Source organism: Triticum aestivum, chromosome 6D, assembly GCF_018294505.1.
Source record: "Triticum aestivum cultivar Chinese Spring chromosome 6D, IWGSC CS RefSeq v2.1, whole genome shotgun sequence".
NCBI classification, from domain to species: Eukaryota; Viridiplantae; Streptophyta; class Magnoliopsida; order Poales; family Poaceae; genus Triticum; species Triticum aestivum.
The window spans coordinates 104,909,595-104,917,205 of NC_057811.1; the positions used below are offsets into that span (position 1 = coordinate 104,909,595).

General features: G+C 46.6%; 2 non-coding genes across 2 annotated transcripts; both read left to right on the forward strand.

Moving 5' to 3' along the window:
• Positions 1–567: 567 nt before the first annotated feature.
• Positions 568–764, forward strand: LOC123146455 (U2 spliceosomal RNA). Its single transcript, XR_006472727.1, has one exon. It is a non-coding gene; the product is annotated as a U2 spliceosomal RNA (small nuclear RNA).
• Positions 765–2,885: 2,121 nt separating this feature from the next.
• On the forward strand, positions 2,886–3,082 carry LOC123146724 (U2 spliceosomal RNA). The gene has a single exon (XR_006472912.1). It is a non-coding gene; the product is annotated as a U2 spliceosomal RNA (small nuclear RNA).
• Positions 3,083–7,611: the final 4,529 nt, after the last annotated feature.

Below are 7,611 nucleotides of genomic sequence, written 5' to 3' on the forward strand. Positions count from 1 at the left end.
ATCAAGCAGGAAGTAGGGTATTACCTTCATAGAGAGGGCCCGAACCTGGGTAAACATTGTGTCCCCCATCTCCTGTTACCATCGATCCTAGACGCACAGTTCGGAACCCCCTACCCAAGATCCGCCGGTTTTGACACCGACAACAAGTGCTACTGCTGATCAAATAGGTGACAGTTTTGAAGTTCCTGTATGCACAACAATCCCTTAACCTGCCTGCCTTTTTTTACAAATGCTAGCTTAAGCTGCTGGTATGATAGTGACATCTGGCCCTCGACCGCTCGGCGTTTGCCAAGTTCCACGCGGCGCAGAAATGGGTCAGGCCATGAGTTTTTTATTTGAGAGAGAGCAGATCAGGCCACGAGTATGAGTAAGTCACATTTTTGGGCCGTTGAGGCATCCGGGCTACTATCGCTTAGTTGGGCCAAAAATCCGAAACGGCAGCACCAGTAGCGAAACGTAGAGGAAGGTTTTCTAATGACTGAACTTGTTTAGTCCCACCTCGCCCGCGCAAGCAGCACGGTCAGCCAAGAGAGCTATAAAAGGAGACCCAGGGCAACGTTTCAAAGCATACCTTTCTCGGCCTTTTGGCTAAGATCAAGTGTAGTATCTGTTCTTATCAGTTTAATATCTGATATGTGGGCCATGTGCCCACAATGATATTAAATTTATTTCTTGTGGGGGAGAGTCCACCACACTAGCTTGCTAGTGGGGCTCTCTTGTGTCGCCTGGGCGTCGCACTACTGGCCAGGCCAGGCGCACCCCAACCAATACAAAACAAAAATTAGTCTTAATAATTGTTTTCCTAATCTTGTCTTAACAAAAAAAGTGAAAAGATCCACCACTGTGCTTGTTGTTTGTGCGAAGCTTTGTATAAGTGTACACCGGATGTTGCGGCCAGTCCTTTGTTCTTGTCCCATCTCCCTTTGAAATTCTGAATGACATGAAATGCATCAAACATGGTTCCTTCAAACAGAAGAAACAGATGCTTATGTTGTACCATGTCAGGGGTATATAGTCAAGGAACATTCTAGGATAACAATTTTATAACTTAGCAGAGTTGATGTCCTGTGCTCTTAACCTGTTGTTACTTCTGGTTCTAGTAGACAGGGTAGCGTGTGGACTCTCAAGGGCAAAACAACTGAATCTGACAGAATAGAATCAGCTACTCCAGGCCTGGGCAATAGTGCAACGCCCCGGCAACACACGAGGTGAAAAGTTATGACGCTCTTGAGTATATGCAGTGTGTGGCTGCACTATGATTTCTTTCCAGTTGTTCAACTGTTAATCGATGCAGATTGCTTGATAATATCTGTGCTCTGGTTGAAAGAAACAAGAAGCGGGCTGAACGACCGGACCGCATAACCACAGAAGATATAACAGCACAACACCAACTAACAAAAAACATAGAACAACAACTTTGACTTGGAAGTTGGAAATGAGAAGTTAAATGCAAAGAAGTGAGGGCTTGCACTTTTCTTGACTCGATCTAGTCAAGACTTAAAACCACTTATGTTGACACAGTAGCATTTGGGAATATCTCCAAAGAAGAAAGTGATGGCTAGAATTTCTGCTGCTGATCAAATAGGTACGTAACAGTTATGAAATTTCTATATGCAGCACCACTTCAACAGCACTGCTAGCACACATAACCTGTTTTTCTTTTTTACAAATGCTAGCTTAAGGTGTTGGTATGATAGTGACATGACCTGACATCCTTCTTGCTAACCAAGATAACACCCTGATGAAAGGGAGACCCGGTGTGATTTAATCCTTTTCTTCTTAGTTGTGTATAACAAAAAAATTGTGGATCAAGATGCACCACAGTGCTTGTTGTTTGTGCAAAGCTTACAACAGGTGTTGCCGCCAATTCTTTCTTCTTTTCTCGTCTCAATTTGTTTCCTTATCTGAAATTCTGAATAATATGACATGCATCAGAACAAGCATATTTTCTTGAAACAGAAGAAACTGGTGCTTATTTCACATGTACACCTGCAAAAAGGAGATGACCTACACGAGAGTAAAGGCTAAGGTAAGGTATGTTATGAGCAATCTTGATGTACCGTCATGTACGAAAACTGGAGTGGCTGCATAATTTTCCTATGGAACTATCATGGAAACCAGATGCTTATTCTTCGGTTGGTTGCTCATAACAAAGAGGAGGCCCCCCTTTGTCGCCGTTTTGGAGTTCTTACCCCAGTAATCGCTTTTGTCCCAGCTCCCTGGTGTATCAATGGTGTGAAATGCAGCTAGCATGCCGTGGCAAAAACAAGACAGACGCTTTTGTTGTGCCTTTTTTTCCAGAATCTGATGGCAAGAAGAAGTGCAGTTTTCTACCTTCATCTCTTCTTCCGGCTTCATCAGTGCATCATTGTGGACCATGGATTGCCACTTTGTGAGGACTTGCATTGGCGCCATGACTGATTTCTAGAGACGTATCAGAGTTGGGCTCATCAATTTAGTTGAACATTTTTCATCACATTTTTTTACTTGAACATTTCTTTGTGGGTTGTAGCTCTGTTCTAGTAATTCCTAGATGATGTTGTGTCGGCGCTGTTCTTCCGGCTAAGATGAATTCTCTGATGAGCTGCCATGTGCCAGCAAAGTAGTTCCTTCTTTTTTGCTAAATTACTCCTGTGAGGCCATGGTTTTTTTAGCAACCCGTGAGGCCATGGGTATGAAGCAAGAAGCAACGTTAGTGGGCTATCGAGGCATCTGGGCTGCTATACTTTAGCTGGGCCAACAAGTCCAAACTGGGAGAAATAGCCCGGACGCACAGGATTAGGTTTGTAATGACCCGTTGTTGGTTTAGTACCACCTCGCCTGTGCAACAGAGAGTAGCGGTTCAGAGAGTTTATAAAGGAAGACCCAGGGCAGTGTTTTGAAGCATACCTTTCTCGGCCTTTTGGCTAAGATCAAGTGTAGTATCTGTTCTTATCAGTTTAATATCTGATATGTGGGCCATGTGCCCACAATGATATTAAATTTATTTTTTATGGGGGAGGGTCCACCACACTAGCTTGCTAGTGAGGCTCTCACGTGTCGCCTGGGCGTTGCACTACTGCCCAGGCCAGGCGCACCCCAACCAATACAAAGAAAAAAAAGAAGTCTTAAAGTGTGTGTGTGAAGATCCACCATAGTGCTTGTTGCTTGTACAAAGCTTACACCGGATGTTGCAGCCAGTTCTTTATTGTCCCATCTCCCCTTTTCTTTCCTTATCTGAAATTCTGAATAATATGACATGCATCAGAACAAGCATGTCTTCTTGAAACAGAGGATGCTTATATATGTTGTACAATGACAGTGGATGAACATTCCATGGGCAAAGATGACAATTTTATAACTTGACAAACTACTTGCCTTGTGCTCTTGCAGGTTTTGTCTGCTGAGTACTTCTGGGTTCAAGTAGACAGGGCGGATGGACTCGCAGGGGCAAAATAACTGAATCTGACATAATAGAATCAGCTATTGATTGCCAGTTCAGTTGAAAGGTTGGTGCTATGAATTTTGCAGAGTGGTTCATAATATTTGTGCTCTGATTGAGAGAACCAAACAAGCAAGCGGGCTGGCTGGCACTCTGTTTTAGCGCTCAAAGCTGAACGAGAGGAAGATAGGACATCAACTTTGACCGGACAAACTACAAGTTCCCATAGTGCTTGACATGCAAATGAAAAACTAAATGCAGAACCCACTTAACCCACTTATGTTGACATAGTAGCATCTGAAAGTATCCCAGGGAAGGAGAATGATGGCCACAATTGCTGCTGCTGATCCAATAGGTAGCAGTTCTGAAGTTTTTGTATGCACCACTTCAACAGTATTGCTAGCATGTACTATAACCTGCCCCTTTTTAGCAAATGCTAGCTTAAGCTGTTGATATGGTAATGACATGACATGAGATCTTTCTTGCTAACCAGGAAGACACCCTGATGAAAAGGAGACCCGATGTGGTTTAAACCTTTTTTTCTGCATTACATTCTCTCTTGTTGCTGTTCGGACCCCTGTTTCCCAAGAACTTTCTGGTCAGCAATTCTCTGATTCACCTATCGTTGTTTGGCTCGCTTTTTTTTTGCGAGAGGCTAGCTTAATTTTTGAACTGGATGAAATTTTTTCTATAAAAATTAGTATAAATGAATCCTAAAAAATTTGATATAATCCTACGAATCAATTTAAGGATTAGAATGGTCCAAAATTCCTTTGAAAACCCTTCCAATCAGTGATGACTTTCAAAGTTCTTATCGTTATCGTTATGTTTGATTGTGCACATAAAAAACAAATGATTTCTCATGCAACATTGCAGTGGAGTGAAAATTTTGCTATAAAAATCATATAAATGAATCGTAGGAAAACAAGAGTATAGGATATAAGGGCATCTCCAATGTGGACCCTTAAAATGCCAGCAACCGTTCGGACCACACGGTCCAGATGTGTTTTGCCATCCAACGAGGGGTTGTATCGGTCCGCCATCCGCAGGCCGGTCCGGATGTGTTTTTTCTGCGAACTGGAGACAAACTGGGGGGGTCTTTGCGGGCGTTCAAACCGCGTCCACACCCGTGTCTGACTAAGTTGGCCCACCAAAAAAATCCACCCACCTCTCCCACGCTTTCAGTCAAACGCCTGAGCCGCTTGTCGCGTCGCAATCATGCTAGCCCAGAGCATGTAGTGGCGGGCATTGATGTCGCTTGACGTGACCAGACGTGAGGGCGACGCTGACGAACGCAACTTCTCGGGTGTCACCGCTTCAATGCGGATGCCACGTCCAAAGAAACCAACTCCGGCTGCTATGTCGCCTTGAAGCGGGTTGACCGCCCCTTCGCCTGGCTGTGACCGCACTTATTTAAGCCACGCGCCGGCGATGCACATCAGACCACCTCCTTTCCGAGCCCTAAAAACTCCAGCGGCGATGTCGAAGTCGTGGTTGTTCGCGCCGCAGGCGGGGCGGTGGCAATTCTTCATCGGGGCATCTTGGCGCCGCCACCCTTGCTCTCCATGCCACTCGGCATCCACGGCGGCCGGCTCCTCGAGCAAGGAGGAGATCATCCTCCTCCAACGACAAGGAGGATCAGACGACGCAGCAGCAGTCGGAGCAGCGGCCCTACCATCTCGTCGAGGCCACTCTAAGGGGCGAAGAATTCGTCGGTCAGATGGAGATCACGGCGAAGCATTCGCTGCATCACATGGGCCTGGCGCCACCATCGTCGGCGTGATTCAAGGAGGAGCCATCGTCCACGTCGCGCCACCACATGAAGCGCGAGCTGCAGTCCCCACTCCGGTGGGTCAAGGAGGAACCGACGTCACCCCGCATAACCGCGACGTCCAGATCGGGTGCCGCATCCTGGAGGTTGAGCTTAGGATGAGCCCGCATCGCCACTGGCGCACAGCCGGTACGTCCGCATTAATGGGCCCGCGTCACCGCCCCGCCAAGTAGTTGCCGCCCATGATCACGAAGGCGCGGGGGGCACATTCTCCACTGCCTCAGAGGCGGTGGTGTCGGCAGTCCCTCGGGGTCGAGGGCCGTTGTTTCCGGGGAGGAGCGTGGGGCAAGGGAGCAAGTGCGTGAAGGAAATATGCCCTAGAGGCAATAATAAAGTTGTTATTTATATTTCCTTATATCATGATAAATGTTTATTATTCATGCTAGAATTGTATTAACCGGAAACTTAGTACATGTGTGAATACATAGACAAAACAGAGTGTCCCTAATATGCATCTACTTGACTAGCTCGTTAATCAAAGATGGTTATGTTTCCTAACCATAGACATGTGTTGTCATTTGATGAACGAGATCACATCATTAGAGAATGATGTGATGGACAAGACCCATTCGTTAGCTTAGCATTATGATCGTTGAGTTTTATTGCTATTGCTTTCTTCATGACTTATACATGTTCCTCTAACTATGAGATTATGCAACTCACGAATACCGGAGGAACACCTTGTGTGCTATCAAACGTCACAACGTAACTAGGTGATTATAAATATGCTCTACAGGTGTCTCCGAAGGTGTTTGTTGGGTTGGCATAGATCGAGATTAGGATTTGTCACACCGTGTCTCGGAGAGGTATCTCTGGGCCCTCTCGGTAATGCACATCACTATAAGCCTTGCAGGCAATGTAACTAATGAGTTAGTTGCGGGATGATGCACTATGGAACAAGTAAAGAGACTTGCCGTTAACGATATTGAACTAGGTATGATGATACCTACGATCGAATCTCGGGCAAGTAACATACCGATGACAAAGGGAACAACATATGTTGTTATGCGATTTGACCGATAAAGATCTTCGTAGAATATGTAGGAACCCATATGAGCATCCAGGTTTCACTATTGGTTATTGACCGGAGATGAGTCTCGGTCATGTCTACATAGTTCTCGAACCCATAGGGTCCGCACGCTTAACGTTCGATGACGATATGTATTATGAGTTTTGTGATTTGATGTACCGAAGGTTGTTCGGAGTCCCGGATGTGATCACAGACATGACGAGGAGTCTCGAAATGGTTGAGACATGAAGATTGATATATTGGAAGGTTATGTTTGGACACCGAAATGGTTTCGGATGAGTTCGGGCATTTTCCGGAGTACCGGGGGGTTACCGGAACCCCCCGAGGGGTTAATGGGCCTTCATGGGCCATGGTGGAAGAGAGGAGGAGGCGGCCAAGTGGTGGGGCGCCCCCCCCCCCCGAAGCCCAATCCGAATTGGGGAGGGGGGCCGGCTCCCCTTTCCTTCTCTCCTTCTTCCCCTTCCTTCCCCCTCCTAGTTGGACTAGGAAAGGGGGGAAATCTACTCCTAGTAGGAGTAGGAATCCCCCCTTGGGGCGCACCCCATGAGGCCGGCCCTCCCCCTCCTCCACTCCTTTATATACGGGGGAGGGGGGCACCCCATAGACACACAAGTTGATTGTTTAGCCGTGTGCGGTGCCTCCCTCCACAGATTTCCACCTCGGTCATATCGTTGTAGTGCTTAGGCAAAGCCCTGCGTCGGTAACTTCATTGTCACCGTCATCACGACGTCGTGCTAACGAAACTCTCCCTCGACCTCAGCTGGATCTAGAGTTCGTGGGACATCACCGAGATGAACGTGTGCAGATCGCGGAGGTGTGTACCTTCGGTGCTAGGATCGGTCGGATTGTGAAGATGTACGACTACATCAACCGCGTTGTCATAACGCTTCCGCTTTCGGTCTACGAGGGTACGTGGACACACTCTCCCCACTCGTTGCTATGCATCACATAGATAGATCTTGCATGATCGTAGCTAAATTTTTGAAATACTGTGTTCCCCAACAGTGGCATCCGAGCCAGGTCTATGTGTAGATGTTATATGCACGAGTAGAACACAAAGGGTTGTGGGCGATAATAGTCATACTGCTTACCAGCATGTCATACTTTGATTCGGCGGTATTGTTGGATGAAGCGGCCCAGACCGACATTACATGACCGCTGCTACCTCTTGAGCATGCGTTGGTTTTCCCTTGAAGAGGAAAGGGTGATGCAGCAAAGTAGCGTAAGTATTTCCCTCAGTTTTTGAGAACCAAGGTATCAATCCAGTAGGAGATAACACGCAACTCACCTAGTACCTGCAAAAACAATCAAGAACCTTGCAACCAACAC